Consider the following 19,470-nt stretch of genomic DNA (forward strand, 5'->3'; position numbering starts at 1 on the left):
ACTACAGAGCTCATGTGCCCTGGAGCCTGCACGCCGCAACTAGAGAGAGAAAAACCCGCAGGCCACAACGAAGAGACGCTGGCCGCAACTGAGACCCGACACAGCCAAAAAAAGAAAGAAAAAAAGATAATTAAAAAGAAAAAGATTATTTTTTAAAAAAAAAGAATTGAAATCAGAGAGTTTAGGTGGTTTTCACAAAGTTACACCTACTTAGTGCCAGAATCATGACTGGACACCACGTTTCTTACCACTGGGTCCTAGGCTTCACCCTATCTCTTGCTCTCATAATTATCAAACTCTCCAATGAATCATCTGGATGGTTCACAGCACATTTTTACTTGTGTATTAGTTATATGAAAATGGCATGCTTAATTTCAGACTCTGGATATACGTGAGGATATAAACCACCATGATATCCTACAGTTGTTTCCTAGCAAGGGGATAAGAAACATCTTGTTTCTGATTGTATACTTTTTTGTTTTCTAAAGATGTTTGTTACCAGAGTTTTTGATCGGTCATAGAGTGAATGTAATGACTACACATTTTTCTTCTAGTCACTATGTTGAGTCATTTACAGTTTTTTGAAAGAACTGTACTTTCCTAAACTCTAATGACATAAAATTGTGAAAATCATTACTGACCAATGTTCCAGGGTCACAGTTTACTTTCAGTAATATTTAAACCTTCTATTTTGGCAATCTGGAAGTAATATAATCTCTAGGTTGAATTGTCATGTGTTCATTTTCTTTCTAGCTAGATGGCTTTTAATTGCTTCTATAACTGATGCATATATTGTATAATGTCAGAATGTCAAATTATAATAGTATGTATCCACAAGTATTTTCAATCTCTATTTATTGTAGTCCTATGTTAATTTCATTTCTTATAGCTTCTTATGTGTGCAGTTTTCTGTCATTGTTATACAGCTGAAACCTTTGTAATTATTGGCATTTATCCCCTAACAATTTCAGGAAGTTTGTCAATCTGTAGATTTAGTTTTCTTTTAATCAGAAATATAGTAATTAGAAAATATCTTAGCTAATAGAAACTCTACACCCATGTTATCTCAATGTAGGCGTCATCCAATCTCTAATAATCTGATAGGTGGTTATCCACAATCAGGTGAGTATCAGACTGCACTCCATTCAAATTGTTAGAAAAGTACTTGTTTATGTGGAGTAGATTTTTCTCATCGTAACTTCAATGCATTGGATTTAGTTTGGCCTTTGGAGTAATATGGAATAAGTCTACCATCTTTTCAAAGTGATGGGTTGTTTTTAATGTTTGCTTTTAATATTAGTGTTAGTTACTATATTGCACTTCCCTTTTCCTCTTTTCCAAGCCCTGAAATGATGATGATGATGGTATTTACTAAGTACGTACCATGGGCCAGGAAAGATTCTTAGTCTTTCACGTGCGTTAGCTTATTTCATCCCCTCAGTAGACACATAAAGATGATACTAGTATTCCCACTTACCATATGAGAAAACTGATGCTCCGGGAGATTACAGTGCTTTCTAACAGTCATATCAGCTAAGAAACTGGAAGTAAGAAGCAAACTTCGGTTTCTCTCACACCAAAGCCAAGTTCTTTCCAACCCCCCACCCTGCCTTTTACTGTATCTCATGTTTCTTTATCCATTTTTCTTATCACAGAGCTCTTAAACTCATCATCAGAGTCTCACTCTCAATGCTTTCATTTGTTGAAATTTTTCTTTCTCTTGCTGTATAATCCATATATCTTTTATATTATTGTTGTTACTTTAATAAAGGATCCCATTTCAGTAAGACTTTTGGCTTTCCACACAAAGTAGCTGTTACAAGGTATGAATTGCTGAGCCCAGTTTCTCAAGCTAGCTAAAAATTTTAATTATTCTTTTATATTGTACACATTTAAGTACTTCCCGGTAAGTACGCCCATCCTTCTCCAAATGCCAGTTGGTTACTGTGGAGACATAAATGTAAGCTGGAAAGCGATCAGTCCACTAATTGATACGGACAGTCAATTAGGGCTTCAAAGGAGCTGGCTCAGTGTTTTACACATAGAGAACATGGGAGAAAGATTATAGTGTGTCGTGGCGTAATCTCTGTTGCTTCATTGTAGACCAGAGCTATATATACTACTGGATGGTTTCTACAGAAACTAAGCAAGTTTCTCACTGTTTGCTAATGGGATGGTAGCATTATGGGAAACAATATCGTGTGATTTGAACCTATTAGCTTTCCCTTTTTAAAGTTCCAGACTGAACCAATTCCGACTCTGCTCAGGTCAAAAGTCTTCTTAATCTCTGTGTTATGCTGATCAAACCTCAAACTGTCGGGTCAGATTATTTCCATTGGGCCAGTTCTATTTGTGATTAATTAAAATTTCTTCTTGACTGCATACAGTTCTTTTAAATGTATAATCCCTTTATTGTGTAGCGAATTGAGAATATGGTCCTAATTTAAAAACAAATACTCATGTGGGCCTCTCAGTATGATGTAAGCCACCAATTTCAGTAAAGAAAGAAAAATACAACATTTTACTATTTTTTCATGAGTGTATGAGTACAATAACCAAGAGAAAATTATACATGACTTGCCTATCATTGCAGATTACAAGAACTGATTAAAGGGAAAAACTGCTTTATGTAAATAAAATGTATATGTAGAAAGCCTTGATTCCAGATTTTTATCCAGTGGCATTTTAGTTTTAGAAAAAAATAATCAAAGTTAAGAGTATATGAAAAAATTTAAAAGGTGGCAAACCTCCTCCTCATTAGACTATAGGAATTTGAATATTCAGGTTAATTTTCCTTCAGGTTATTCTATAATTTAACTGAAGAATTTAAACTGAAGTTTTGTTCTCTCTGTATATATGGTGATTACCTACATGATCTTTTATGTCGTGTTTATAATGAAGGAGAGGGCACCTTTCTGCTATTTTATTCATTTTCTATCTGCCAAGAAAACACTCATTTTGTAAAAAATTAAAGCCTTGCACACAACTGTTGTATTATCAAGAAGGTTGTGAAACATCAACTCTTTCCAAAAATAAACTTGACTTTTCTCATCATTAATGGGTCTCTCAAAAATACGTATACAAAATAAAGCAGTTGAATTAAGCAGTGCAGATAACTAGAGTATCGCTGAGAACAGCAAAGCCGGCAATGGACCTGGTGCTGGGCAGCCTTCGAATTCCCCTGGTGAAAGGCAGTAAGGAAAGAGATGAAAAGTTGGGGGACAGGGGAGAAAAGAGGCAGAAAAAGGTGGGCAAGAGATTCTCAGAGAGGGACTAGCAAAAAAAGATGTACAGGAAATTCTCAAGGCAGGCCAAAGGAAAGGAGATCTCATGAAAGCTGGGGAGCTCTAATTTGAAAGAGGAGGGAGAGGGTTCTGCGGGGCTGGTGCATCAGCCAAGGACCTGCCAGTGGCCAGAGGGCAGGAGCAGAGGTCACGTGGTCATGGGCAAGGTGCCCAATCCCTGGCTGCTGCCCAGGAGCCGGCCCTGGTCCGAGTTGGGAGTGAAGGGATTAGACCATATGAAAGAAATGCACACTGCATTTGGGATAAGACATATAATAAAAAACGATCTGGTACTTTAATTAAATGTCAGGTGCCTTCTAAGTAAGCTGAGTGGTCTTAAAACCAACAAGTTTACTCAAAGCCTGAGTAAAGAAGAACCTACTTATAATATTCGTACTGAAACATTGCTGTCAGTCCATAATGCACAGTAGATGATGTAAGAAATTGTAGTGGGGGGAGGGGGAATGTGTTCTTGGGCTATAGCATCTGTTCACAATGGAACCAAAGAAGTCTCTGCCACTTGTTAGCTGTGAGACTGTGGACTTTAGGGAAGTCCTAAAATTAGACTTCACATTCCCAATTATCAAAGGCTCCAGTGACTCCAGCAAGAGATAAGTGTCTATAATTCTCTTCAATGTTTCAGGGAGAATTCTACCCAATAAACATTTTCCTCTAGCTCATAAAACGCATCATCATGGGCTTCCCTGGTGGCGCAGCGGTTGAGAGTCCGCCTGTCGATGCAGGGGACACAGGTTCGTGCCCCAGTCCGGGAAGATCCCACATGCCGTGGAGCGGCTGGACCCGTGAGCCATGGCCGCTGAGCCTGCGCGTCTGGAGCCTGTGCTCCGCAACCGGAGAGGCCACAACAGTGAGAGGCTCGCGTACCGCAGGAAAAAAAAAAAAGGCATCTTCAGTTTTAAACAGTATCCGAAAACTGTATTTTTTCACTAACCTTAAGCTGCTCTGCATCCATCAGTGATATAAAAATCTATAAAGCCAACCCGTGCAAGAAATGCATTAATGAATAATATGCTTTTGCATCCAGTCTTTTATATTTTCAAACACAATCAATGCAATTCTTCCCTTTATCTCTTTCAGGCTGAGCCATGGGCCAAAATGACCTTTATTTACTCTCATCTCCCACTCTGAGATGAATTCGTCAATTAAAAAATTCAGTTACTTTTTAAAAGTTAGTATCATATATGAAGCTACAGATCCAAGTAATTTCTCTTCCCTGTCTTGTTGGTGTTACTGAGTTATGAAATACTGAAACCTCTTTATTCTTTGTGGCCTCAGCCTGAGCAGCACCAGAAGACCATCCTCACATAAGCTGTGCCCTGATTCTCCCTGCATAGAGGACCTCTCTCAAAAATACCCACTCTGTTCTCCCAAGCTTCCTCCATTTTAAATAGCTTTCATCCATATGCTCAACCTTTTCATCATGTTCCATCCCCTCTTTGCCTTAATCAAAACCTCACTCTCCTTAAAAAATATTAAAACCTTGTTCTACATATATTCCTCTCAAGTATATCCCTCTCAAGTCAACACTGCTCATTTTCATACTCGTATGCGCCACATGACAGAGGGTCGAAACTATTGGATTACATGTGCTTGGCTTAGCTTTCAGTTGTGTTGAGACTGTCAAGATTCTGTCCTAAAGAGCATTTGAAAGCTTTGATCCCAACTTACTGGAATCAAACTGCTTCACATTTATTTCCACCTATTGATTTTCTATCCTCATAAAAGTGCCCTTGGACTAAGGAGTTTCAAGTCATTCCATAACATGCTACTCATGATGAAGAGACGAAATTTATCTCATCTTTTATCAAATTGTAGAACTCAAAGTGATACAGTTTACAAGGCTATTATATAAAGCAGATTATTCAGCAGTGGTAATATTAACGTCCAAGTCGAGTAATTTTGTAATGGAACTCCACAATTTTAGTGACAATCAACAATGTCTCCAGACATTGCCAAATGTCCCCTGAATGGAAAACTCCCCTGGTTAAGAAACTCCCCTGGCAAAAAGAAATGATTTTAAAAAATTAATTCCTTCTATCATGGGATTTATAAACACATCAATTCAGAGTGCAGCTGCAGAAAGGAAGGGCAACAAAATGTTAAGTAAGAAAACTTAAATACATAAGCCTGGAAATTTGGTCACAAAAGAATTCCTAAAACAATAGGTGCATTAAAAAAATTTTAGAAGGCTCTATTCAGGTTAATGTGTCTGAAACTAAGGAATAAATTCATTTCATAATTATATATTCATTTAATTTATTCTTGGAATTACAAATGGATCTGATTTGGTTATCATTTTTCAGATACTCTGAAATAAGAAAAAAGCAGAGAACCATTTAAATGGCTTCAATGTAATGGATTCAGAGATGAATAAATGTATTCAATTGCAAAAGTAGATTTAAAATGTCAAGAGTCTATAATTACATCATTATCTTTTCTTAATATGCCATTTGTCATTAAAAAAAAAACCACAGTGATTTATAATAACCTATTTATTTCATGACAAATCATACTCACAAAATCAAGGTTTGAATCCTAATTGAATACAGAATAATGCCAGGTACAAAGTGGCCAAAGACTAAATATCAGTTGATGAAGATGAATTGTGAGGTCAAAGTAGCTAAATTTGCACCAAAAACATAATTAGTCTTTACTTTTACTGCAATGATTTTTTCAAAGAAGTAATAGTTATCATACTTGAACTATAAGCCTTACCATGAAGTTACCAGTTAGAATTCTGGGCTATCCAAATCAACTTCTCAAATACATTCATAGTATATAAAGCATGTTAGAATTACTTTAAAAATCAAATATTCTGAAGTGCATTAATGATGCCAACTCAGTCTGCAGCTGCTACAGCTGGAGGGTTATGACTCACTCCTCTCTTCCCTTGGCTTTGGGTTTTCTATTGTGTAGGAAGATGAATCCTCTCCTGGTTATGGTAGTGTGCACAGGATAACAAAATATCAAGAAAACTTTTTTTTTTAAGGTACCCGTATGTCATTTCTCTTTCATGACAAATATAAACATGGTGAAAAGCAAACAATTTACTTACTAAATTTGTAGTTTGATTTACATAGGTCCAAATACGTGAATTTCATGTTCACTCCAAATTTATCATATAAATGTGATTTAGATGCCACTAAAGAAATTAGCTACTTTGGTTTTGCTACACTCATTCTAGAGAAAAGTATCTGAAAGCTGTTTTATTAAATTGACAGATTATTTCTGGGTAGTTCTGAATTTACTTTTACTGTTAATTAACCATTAACTGACAGACTGGTCTAATTTAAGTGATATTTTAAAAGACAAATAGGTCTCCATTAAGGAATGGAGCTCTTTAATTTTAGAAACTAATAGAAATGATTCAGTTGTTCAACTATTCCTGACAGGCAAGCAATCCATTTATACAGTGAATTCCCAATTACACTAAAATTTTTGATTTTTCTGAAATTTTAATTTTTGACTACACAAAAATATGAGTTAATTTATTCACAGTCAAAAGTCTTCAATGCAAAGGGAAGTGATGCATGGTTGTTTAGATCTTAACTTTTGAGTTAACTCTGTATTTGCATCTTGATTCTACCACTTTCTAGCTGTGTACACTTAGGAAACATCCACAAACCCCAACACGCTCATCCGTAAGATGAGACAACATCCTGGGCCACCGAGAGAATTCAAATGGGATAATTTGTTTAAAGTGCTTAGCACAGTGACTGGCACAGAGTAAATTATCACTAAATAATTTTATTATTATTGCTAATAAATTAGTTTTGTAAAAATAACTTATTATTTTTACAAACTTATTATTTTGGCATTCTGTGAAAACACAAATTTACATTACTTAATTTTCTTGTGTTACTACATTAGACATAACTTCAAAAACAACTGAATTTATGAAGCTGGCTTCATTTTTTTATTTATTGTTTATTAAAGTATAGTTAATCTATAATATTATATTAGTTTTAGGTGTACAGCACAGTGATTCAGTATTTTTACAGATTATACTCCATTAAAAGTTATTACATGATAATGGCTATAATTCCCTAGGCTATTTAATATATCCTTGTTGCTTATCTGTTTTATACATTGTAATTTGTATCTCTTAATCCTAGCTTTATAGCTTTAAATCCCAGTTTAAACATTAGACATTAATATTATGCTAATTGATATTAGTTTGTAGTAGTCTTTACATAATATTTATGTTCTATTTTATTTTGCTTTACATAGACTTTTTTTTCATTCAGAAAGGCTAATGAGTTTTACCAAATCCTGTTTCAGTTGCAAGTGATATGACTGTATTGATTCATTTTGACTTGTTCCTGAAATAAATTATTCTGAGAGGTTGCTAATATTGAATGATCACTGAAAAACTAAGCTTAAAATCTTGCTCACTTTTTCACAAAATCCTAGATAACATAATTTTTATTTTGATTTTTTTCATTGATCCTTGGATTTTTTTCTAAAGTGTAGTTATTTTAAGATGCTAAAGTTTTGGCATGTGTGCGTTTAATTTTTTGACTTAATTTCAAGTGATATTGGCTTATGCTGAAGCAATATAGCCTGCGTCTAGTAGAATTCATTGAAGTTTTTGAGGGGAGATCAATATATGACCAATTTAGTATATTTTTAAAGAAATGAGAGATAGATGTTTCACCTCTGCTTTAGGTCTTTACACAGCAATACTCATTTACTCATTTTTCATTATTATATATATGTATATAATAGTCCCTGTTGATTTTATTATTTGACATTTTCATAGTCTTGTTTCATTTTCTATGTAATTCATTAGTACAGAAGAATATATAATAAATCTCTCATTACAACTGTATTTTGAAAGAATTTGTATTTCAAGGCTTTTTCTTTTATGAATGCATTACCATGAAACTTAATGGAAAATTTTATTTATTATTATACACGCTGTGTGAATTGTACCTTATTTTCCTTTTTAGTTTCTCTTCAGCTTCTATTAATACTGCATTCTTTTTGTATTTTATTTGGAATTTCATGATGATACACTGATTTATCCATATTTTTACCCCATTTCTTTTGTTGTATCTACTAAAATACACCTTTAATATTTGCATGGTATTAACAGGGATATAATTTTATTGTCTTCCTTATGGACAGGCAACTGCACTACACTATTGTTTTTTTAATAATCCATCTTCTACTCAGTTTTAAAAGTGTTCCTCTCTCAGATATCAAGATTCTGCATGTGTGTTTCTGAGTTCTCTGTCTTATTTGTTTTGTCTATCCCTGTGCCCATGCGACATTTTTAAATTAACATAACTTTACATATTTTGAAATCTGGGAAATCCACAGCTTCTGTGAGGTAGTTTACAGATGGTTGCAGTATTTCTACTCTCCTCCTACACAGAGATAGGACTCATCCCTGGATCTGATCCTTCCCAAGGAAGGACATATGCTTAGCATAGTGCCCAGCATTCAAAATTTTCCCAGCAGAATGAGTTTAGCACCTTTTCAATATCCCTGACCTTTGGACCCCTAGCCCAGTATTAATAAATTGCTCCTACTCACACACCTCAGTGTGTAAGTCTTCCTGACTTATCTCACTAGAATCCTTCAGGCAATTCATTTTATCAGTGTGGCCCTGCATCTAATAATATAAAGAATCAGAAAACAAAATTGTCAAATTAAGAGGAAATTTATAGAGTGAGGGGAAGATGGAAGAAATAAAGCTAGATTCCTCGAGTGTCACAAACCTATAGAGAGAAACAAGGTGGTGGACCTGCAGAATAGAGCACTAGATCACTAGATCACTAGTCCCAGATCAGAGGCAATATGGATAAGAAAGCAAAACCGCAGATGACCAATCTCTCCATCTGTGTTACAAACTGTCCCTTTACCCTCATCAGGGGTCCTTGTTCTTGAAGAATTTGTACTTCACTCTTTGGATGATAGAAACATCTAAGGAAATTAATGTATACAAGCACCTTCTTACCATACCCATTAAGCTTTGCCTGCAAGAAATTTTCTTTTGCTGCCATCATTCATACCCATAAAGAGGCTTCATGGAAAAAAAAAAAAAGATTTATAGAATTTTGAGATCAAGTTTGTAAACTCAATGTCCTATAATTCTCATGCATGAAGGGAGATTATGTCTCCAATCTTCTCTACCTTAAAAATCTCTAATCAAGTAAATATCATACTTGATTGCATTATGACAGCCTATATCCTTACCAGAGAGATGGGAAAAGAGAGATTAGCATTTGATCATTACTCTGAAATGTTAGTTTTTAAATTTATATGCTCTTGAAAAAATTATTTAACTATATTGTTCTAGGCCAATAAATAGCTTTGAAAACTGAACATCTATCTCAAATCATATAACCAACAATTAATAAAGATAACATCACTTTTATTTCCTTTGCTTACTGAATTTATTGTGATGTCAAAATTACTGATCCTATGTAAATTACCTCGGCCTGGTCCTATAGCAAATTTTGGAGTAATTATTTAATTAATTTAAGTAACTTTATATTAAATAAGTTCATATATATGGTTCATCCATCAAATATTTACTTTGTGTTACTTTGTTAAACAAATGGAAAAGAAACGAATTACAAGGCTCTAGGTTTGGAAGAAAGTTAATAAATAAAACTAAGGTAGAATCACATTTATTTCCCTGTCATGCACGTTTGTTGTTGATCAACCCAACTTTACAACAGGACTCAGAAGATGAAATTTACAAATACATACCGTAAAAAATTCAAGTGTCTTTAAATATATGAGTTTTTAAAGATGTATGTCCTCAATTTAAGGATTAAAAAAAAAATTCTCCCCCCTCAGCATTTTATAAAATTTAATGCACAAATAGATATGCATCCCAAAGTGTCAAAAGATTATTTTCATATGTTGGCAGATTCAGTCCATGCCTCTCTTAAAAATTTGGAACTTGTTTGCTTCTAAGGCTGAGTGCATTTTGGAATAACTTTTGTTAGCTACAAATAACAATCTTTTCAGGCCCTAGCAACCAGGCTCTGCTTTAGCAAAGGCATTTGAAGAGTTGCTTTCACTGCCTTTACCCTTCCCCTTACACCCTTCTCAGGTTCCTACCATTCCATTTTTTAAACTAGAGAGAGAGAAAGGAATGAAAAAAGGAAGAAAGGAGAGGAAGGAAGGAAGGAAGGAAGGAAGGAAGGAAGGAAGGAAGGAAGGAAGGAAGGAAGGAAGGAAGGAAGGAAGGAAGGGGGGAAGGAAGGAAGGAAAACTTGTATAAAAGGATGCAGTGCAGTGTTTCACAGTTCAAAATTATGCAAAAACCAAATGTACACTTCTCACCTGCTTACCATGCAAGTTTGGGGATACAGTTCTTCAACAAACAACAGGTTTATTGATTATAAAGATTCCAGTAGAGATTTTTAGCCAATGTGTGCTGTTTTTGTGAAGAAGAAAAAAAAGTAATTTGGAATTGAGCCACCTTTATTTTAAGTTCCCTAGTCAATATGTTGCCACAGCAACCAAAGTTCTTGTTATCCGGGAAAAGACAGATGTCTTTGCTTCAATCAGGATGCAAAGCTTGAAGAAGGAAAAAAGAAAAAAGAAAAAAAAAAAAAAGCAATGAAAATTCATCATTTCCTGATTTGAAATGTGAATTGCTCTGAGTTGGCTTTCAGCCATAGCCCTTATCCACAGTATCCTTCAATATGTATTCAAGTCCCTCAATATTGCAATACTTCATTTTCATTAATTAAATAATTACATCAAATGTTGTCTCATGATTCATTCGAATGAGTTCATTGCCAAAAACAGTTATTATTAAATTTCAAGTAGTTCATATTATTGTGCCATGTATTGACAAATATGATGTTTAACTTTACTTAGTAAGAGTGGTTGTGTCCACAGGAAGAAAATGATGGGAACCACGAAAGGAAAGCATAGAGTGAGGACCAGAAAGCCACCTATGTTTTTAATTAACTGTTTGGCTACAGGTGCTTTTTCCTTCTCACCCTTGAAGTTTTACTAAAAAGAAGGTTAAACAATTTATGGATGTTTAGACTAACAAGGGAAAAAAAGGAGACAATAGCAGACTAGATATGACAACAAATTTTTGAAGATGAAAAACAAATAGAATAGTAAGTGAATTAACAAAATAGAGAAAGTTTCGATCGAGCTGTCTGGACAGGAGGATACTGAACAGCCGTGAGTAAATTTACATGGAATTACAGATAGACTTAGGTTCAAGGTCTACAGAAGGCAGAGTGTGAAGACAGAAAATCAAGAGATTGGTTGAAAAATCTGTTTCAAGAAAAGCCAAAGTATTTAGCCCCTTTTCACCTACTGTTTGTGCATGGGGTAGGCAGGACTTACACTCCTGAGACTAAGATACCAGACAGATTCAGTTGAGAGGGAGGGGGGCCCAGGTCTCAAAGTAGGAAATTTAATTAAAAGTTTGCATATTCTATACTACTCTACAATTTTTTTAAATTTATCGGTATTTTAATTAATCAACTTTATTTTTCAGGACAATTTTAGTTGTACAGGAAAGGTGAGCAGAGAGTTCCCATGTATCTTCTCTAAACACTGTTTCCTCTTTTATTAACTGCTTGCTTTAGTGTGGTACTTTGTTACAATTGATAAGCCAACATTGATACATTTTTATTAGCAGAAAGCCATAGTTTACACTGTCTCTTTTTTTTTTTTCTTTTTTCTTTTTTCTGACGTACGCGGGCCTCTCACTGTTGTGGCCTCTCCCGTTGCCGAGCACGGGCTCCGGATGCGCAGGCTAAGTGGCCATGGCTCACAGGCCCAGCCGCTCCGCGGCATGTGGGATCTTCCCGGACTGGGGCACGAATCTGTGTCCCCTGCATCAGCAGGCGGACTCTCAACCACTGCACCACCAGGGAAGCCCACACTGTCTCAGTTTTTTGGGTTGTTCTGTTCTGTGGTTTTTGACAAATGCATAATGCCATGTGTCTACCATTAAAATATCATTCGGAATAGTTTCACTGCTCTGAAAATCCCCTGTGCTTCACCTATTCATCCCTCTTCCCATATTATTCCACGTGAACTTCTGCCAACCACTGATCTACTTACTGCTCTGTAGTACTACCTTAAACAGTATGTCATACAGTCAGAATTGTACAGTATGTAGCCTTTCACAATGGCTCTGTTCACTTAAAGAACAAGTCCAAGCAGACTAGGTAAAGTGAAAATATACATGTTGATACTGGAAGAAGGCTTTAAGGAAGAAAATGTGACAATTTTGGATACTGATTCAAGCCAACAATATCCCACACAGGTCGATATGTCCTGGGAGCAGATGCCCCAAACAGGTCAGAACCAGGGGCTTTATTAATTCTGTCCTTGTATTTATCACTTACGTATGTCTCAGCTACTCTAATGATTTAAATTTTCCCTGTGGTAAAGAAAACTAATATCAGGAGAAATACTTTAGATTTTCCAGTTATTCAAATATATTTTCTCATCTGATCTTCACAAGCCGCATTATCCAAGGGACAGTCTCAGTTACGGGTGCAATCCACAACCACAGAGTAGAGCAGCAGCTCAAGGTGCACCAAAGGGTTGGATCTCATCCATGAGTCTTGTGTTTTCAGTAACTGAGTTAAACAGTACAAATGTTCAGCTCATCACAGCAGAACATATTTCTTGGAACTATTTTTTTGGATGACTGATTTTTTCACATAAAAAGTACAACGATTCCTTCCCAGAATATTTGAATATTCATTTCGTTTTTTATAACTGATTCTATATAATAAACTGTAAAGTTCATCACTATACATAATCATATGTATAGCCTCAAAGTTCACAACACAGTAAATCAGCTGCTTTTTAAATGCTGGAATGTATCTGTATTTTTATGGCAATAATTAAATTACCATTTGGCTATATTTTATCACATATGGTACACTTAAATAGTTAAGCAATATTAGTCACCTGTTTTGTATTACACTTGTATTACTTATTATACAAAATATGTTACATAGATCATACTTTGTTTTGACTATCGAAAAACTATGCCCACTATGTTTAGTGCCATAACCTAGTAATTCCACAAGAGTTCCGGAGTCCCCTTGGGAATTCCTCATATTGACACGACATCCTTAATTGCCAGAATCTACATTTGGATATCTATGATTTTGCTAAAAAATATGTAGAAACCCGTGTAGCCAAGCAATTATCCCTTTGGCTATTCATCAGAGGAGTCTCAGGAGACTAAGCATTTCTATTCTAGGGCTGGAATGATTTACCCTTTGAAAGAAATGTAAGGAAATAAAATAAGCTCAAAATTGACTTTCAGACTATTACTTTGAAAGGAAATGTTACCTACATAGAAGACCTTTAGTGAAACAACTAAATGCCTATTTAACATTTGTAACATGTTAGGAGCCATATTATTATCTATATAAAGAGTTGAAAGATATCTCCTAAGACTCCCTTGAGTCACAACACTGTCAGCAGAATCCAATGAAAACCTGTTCTGTTTTAAAGAATTGCTCCTAGAAAGACTATTCAAGAAATTCTTCTTAAAGAAATCGGTCAGATGATTATGATGATCTAATCTATGACTCAATCTGATTTTTGATCATTACTAAAAATGAACTAATGGAAACAAATGTGAATGATTACCAATCTGCATGTAGTTTGAATGGACCTGGAAGACCATTATTGAGTAACTGTTCAGACTTCTGATTTTCCACGAATTCATCTTAAGTTGCTGCCTCAAAATCTATTTTCTCAAAATCCATCCTGTGGGAAGATTAAGGAGACATAATTTCTCCCACTATGTACACCAAAGACCCTGGCATTGTTATTTAAAGCAAACATAGGAGAAAAAAGGCAGAACAGCTAGGGACCTTGGGACCCAAGGAATGACATGATGATGAGTTTCCTGAGTTATCTTTTTGCTTCATATGTGGCAGACTTGGAGCTGAAGAAAGTGGCAACTGAGAAATGCCAACAGACACAAGAAAAAAAAAAAATTCTGCTCTCCCTAATGAAAAAAAAAAAACAGGGTAGCCCACTCAGAGAGATACTTTTAGACAGTAACTGTTCTACTCAAGGCAAACATCACAGGAAAAATGAAGGCCTCATCCCCATCTGCACCAGCAAGGGCAGAGTGGCGGCGGCAATGAGGTGTCCTCCCTCCACCAGCTGGGACGGTGTCAGAAAAGGCTGAATGGAGGCTTAGGACTTTCACAAGCTCCCAGAGATAATGGGGCCACCCCTCCATGGTATCAGTGGAGGGCTGGGGAGCCAGACTTCTGCCTCTGCCCAGCAGTAACAAGGAACCCTCTGCTCATGTGTTGTTAGACTGAGTGGGGAATCCAGATTTCTACCTTCATCTGGCAGTAAAGAGACTTCACTGATTTCCCCTCTCCCTCTGTCCCTGCCAGGATAATGTCAAACAAACAAACAAACAAAAAAGTCAGCTAAAACAGAGGCTAAATAAGATGCAGAGTTTCATAATACAGTTCCAAAAATTCCCAAATATCAATCAAATGTCACTTGCTACACAAAGAACCAGGAAAATCTCAGGGGAAAAACAACCATCAGTAGAGGAGAAACACTGAGAAGACAGAGATGTTAGAATTAACTGAGAAAGACTTTACAGCAACCATTATAAAATCGATTCAACAAGCAATTTTGAGTGTGTTTAAACCAATCAGAAAACATAAAAGCTCCGTAAAGAAACAGAAAATCTCAGCAAAGAAATGGAAGTTAAAAAGAAGACCAAATGAAAATTTAGAACAGAAAAATATAATGACTGAAATAATAAAACTCAATGGATGAGCTCAACAACCAGATGAAGGTGGGAGATGAATCAGTAAACTTGAATGTATCGATAGAAATTAGCAAATCTGGACAAGAGAGAGAAAATAAACGAAAAAAAAGAAAAAAGAAGAAGAAGAAAAGAAATAGACAAATGATAAGAGCCACAGGGGACTTGTGGGAATATAACAAAGGATCTAACATTTGTGCCATCAGAGACCCAGAAGGAGAGGATGAAGAGGAAGGGGCTGCAAAGTATGCAAATACATGGCAGAAAGATTTCTGAATCTGGCAAAAGAAATAAACCTACATATTCAAGAAGCTGAGTGAACTACAAACAGAATAAACCCAAAGAAACACACCAAGACACAACATATTCAAACTTCTGAAGATAAAGACAAAGAAACATCTTAAAAGCAGTGGAAAAAAAAAAACCCTCCATGTTATCTAGAGGTGAAAAACAGTGGATTTGAATGTGGGTTTGTGATAATGAACTTTATTTCTTATTTCTATTTTTCTATATATTTTTTTCATTTTCTTTAAAACAAGCATTTGAATTCTGTAAAGGAAAACAATTAAAATTTAAGTAGTGCTAATCTTTTTTTCTCTCTAATTCTTCAAGAGCTGAAAGAAGTGAACTGTCAACCCAGAATTCTACATCCAGTGAAATATTTTGCAGGACTCTAGGGAGAATCAAGATGCTCTCAAATGAAGAAAAAAATAAGAGAAATTGTCACCATCAGACTTACCCTGCACATCAGATCCTAATAATCTGACTCAGATGTTTTCTCCACAATTCTGACCCAAAAAGGTCTACCTAAACATAGGAAAGAGTGAGAAATCATGAACACTTTAAATCTTTTATACAGCACTACTGAACTGATTGTACACACTATTTATGTTGAAATTAACAATAATGTTTTCTAACATAGGTTTTGTCACTCTCATTTAGTCTTTTCAGTATAATCATGAAATATGTCAATAGCCCTTCCTGATAACTTACAGATGGCTACCCAGATCAGATAAATCTCTGGAACCAACAAAGATTACAATCTAAGACCCAGAGTAGACAGAAACAGTTAAACCTTAGACAGTGTCACCTCAACATATCAGAATGAAACACCTTTTCTACAGATTTAAAAATTAGAATGAAAAAAAAAATTAGCACTATTTAAATTTGGTTTTGTGGTAATGGACTTATTTCTATTTTTTTTTAACATCTTTATTGGTGTATAATTGCTTTACAGTGGTGTGTTAGTTTCTGCTTTGTAACAAAGTGAACCAGCTATACATATATCCCCATATCCCCTCCCTCTTGCATCTCCCCCCCACCCTCCCTATCCCACCCCTCTAGGTGGTCACAAAGCACTGAGCTGATCTCCGTGTGCTATGCAGCTGCTTCCCACTAGCTATCTGTTTTACATTTGGTAGTGTATATATGTCCATGCCACTCTCTCACTTCATCCCAGCTTACTCTTCCCCCTCCCTGTGTCCTCAAGTCCATTCTCTACCTCTGTGTCTTTATTCCTGTCCTGCCCCTAGATTCTTCATTCTATATTTTTCAAAAACCCAAGCATTTGAATACCATAAAGAAAAAAATTTAAACATTGTCTAATTTGGTAAATATGATTATGCCACCCATCCTCAGACTCAGATTCTAATGTAGGTAATATGTGATGTGTAAGTAAGTATTTGGCAATGCACAGTAAGAGTTTGGGAAATCTGCCTACGATGTGATAATCTCCTTAGGATGTCTCTTCTTCACGGAGAATAAACTCTTTATTCTTTAATTTTTTCTTATAAATCCTCTTCCATCTGTTATTTGTCTGCCCTTCTCATACTATTCTCCTTGATAATTTCACGAGCTTTGTCTTTCTTTCTTATAATATAATCCTAATATTTTATCTACTGTCTCTCGCAAATATACGTGTGTGGGTATATGTAGATGTCTATGTGTGTTTGTAATGTGTGTATATATATGTATTTGTACGTACATATGTGTACTTGTGTGGGTTACATCTATGCGTATGCCTGTGCCTGTATGTGTGTGTGAGTCTGTGTGTGTGTAGTTAGGTGTGTGTATTGATTACATATGTGTTTGTGTGTTTAAGTGTGTATATTTGTTTTTATCTATCCATCTATCTACCTCTAAACTTATATGTCTTCTTGTCTACCTACCTAATTACCTCCCACTTATCTCCCTATAGTCCAAAACAACAATCACTTCACACCTTTTAGAATATTGTTTCACTTAACAAATTCAAATAACTCTCTTATCAAAAATATATGCCGCCCAAGGATTCTTCAATATACACAAATCAATCAATGTAACGAACCATATTAACAAATTGAAGGAGAAAAACCATATTATCATCTCAATAGATGCAGGAAAAGCTTGCGACAAAATTCAACGTGCATTAATGATAAAAAACCCTCCAGAAAGTAGGCATAGAGGGAACTTACCTCAACATAATAAAGGCCATATATGACAAACCACAGCCAACATAATTCTCAATGGTGAAAAACTGAAACCATTTCCTCTAAGATCAGGAACAAGACAAGGTTGTCCACTCTCACCACTATTATTCAACATAGTTTTGGAATTTTTAGCCAAAGCAATCAAAGAAGAAAAAGAAATAAAAGGATTCCAAATCGGAAAAGAAGTAGTAAAGCTGTCACTGTTTGCAGATGACATGATACTATACATAGAGAACCCTAAAGATGCTACCAGAAAACTACTAGAGCTAATCAATGAATTTGGTAAAGTAGCAGGATACAAAATTAATGCACAGAAATCTCTTGCATTCCTATACACTAACAATGAAAAATCTGAAAGAGAAATTAAGGAAACACTCCCATTTACAACTGCAACAAAAAGAATAAAATACCTAGGAATAAACCTACCTAAGGAGACAAAAGACCTGTAAGCAGAAAACTATAAGACACTGCTGAAAGAAATTAAAGATGATACAAACAGATGGGAGAGATATACCATGTTCTTGGATTGGAAGAATCAACACTGTGAAAATGACTGTTCTACCCAAAGTAATCTACAGATTCAATGCAATCCCTATCAAACTACCACTGGCATCTTTCACAGAACTAGAACAAAAAATTTCACAATTTATATGGAAATGCAAAAGACTCCAAAGAGCCAAAGCAATCTTGAGAAAGAAAAACGGAGCTGGAAGAATCAGGCTCCCGGATTTCAGACTATACTACAAAGCTACAGTAATCAAGACAGTACGGTACTGGCACAAAAACAGGAATATAGATCAATGGAACAAGATAAAAAGCCCAGAGATAAACCCACACACATATCGTCACCTTATTTCTGATAATGGAGGCAAGAATAGACAGTGGAGAAAACACAGCCTCTTCAATAAGTGGTGCTGGGAAAACTGGACAGCTACATGTAAAAGAATGAAATTAGAACACTCCCTAACACCATACACAAAAATAAACTCAAAATGGATTAAAGACCTAAATGTAAAACTGGACACTATAAAACTCTTAGAGGAAAACATAAGCAGAACACACTATGACATAAATCACAGCAAGATCATTTTCGGCCCACCTCCTAGAGAAATGGAAATAAAAGCAAAAATAAACAAATGGGACCTAATGAAACTTAAAAGCTTTTGCACAGCAAGGGAAAACATAAACAAGATGAAAAGACAGCCCTCAGAACAGGAGAAAATATTTGCAAATGAAGCAACTGACAAAGGATTAATCTCCAAAATTTACAAGCAGCTCATGCAGCTCAATATTAAACAAAAAACAACCCAATCCAAAAATGGACAGAAGACCTAAATAGACATTTCTCCAAAGAAGATATACAGATTACAACAAGCACATGAAAGGATGCTCAACATCACTAATCATTAGAGAAATGCAAATCAAAAACACAATGAGGTATCACCTCACACCGGTCAGAATGGCCATCATCAAAAAATCTACAAACAATAAATGCTTGAGCAGGTGTGGAGAAAAGGGAACCCTCTTGCACTGTTGGTTGGAATGTAAATTGATACAGCCACTGTGGAGAATGGTATGGAGGTTCCCTAAAAAACTAAAAATAGAACTACCATCTGATCCAGCAATCCCACTCCTGGGCATATACCCTGAGAAAGCCATAATTCAAAGAGACACATGAACCCCAATGTTCACTGCAGCTCTATTTACAATAGCCAGGACATGGAACCAACCTAAGTGTCCATCGACAGATGAATGGATAAAGAAGATGTGGCACATATATACAATGGAATATTACTCAGCCATAAAAAAAATGAAATTGAGTTATTTGTAGTGAGGTGGATGGACCTAGAGTCTGTCATACAGAGTGAAGTAAGTCAGAAAGAGAAAAACGAATACCATATGCTAACACATATATATGGAATCTAAAAAA

General features: G+C 35.5%; 1 long non-coding RNA gene across 1 annotated transcript in view; it reads right to left on the reverse strand.

Annotated features, from left to right (window-relative positions):
- LOC149746832 (uncharacterized) overlaps nt 1–19,470 on the reverse strand; it is a 144,754-nt gene that overhangs the window by 57,620 nt on the left and 67,664 nt on the right. Inside the window, exon 2 of the long non-coding RNA XR_016388654.1 lies at nt 15,812–15,879. This is a non-coding gene — a long non-coding RNA (uncharacterized LOC149746832). The remainder of the gene's footprint in view (nt 1–15,811; nt 15,880–19,470) is intronic.

The sequence above is a fragment of the Delphinapterus leucas genome, chromosome 18, assembly GCF_059928025.1.
Source record: "Delphinapterus leucas isolate spDelLeu-1000000601 "Yukka" chromosome 18, BTC_Dleu_Yukka2, whole genome shotgun sequence".
Lineage (NCBI taxonomy): Eukaryota > Metazoa > Chordata > Mammalia > Artiodactyla > Monodontidae > Delphinapterus > Delphinapterus leucas.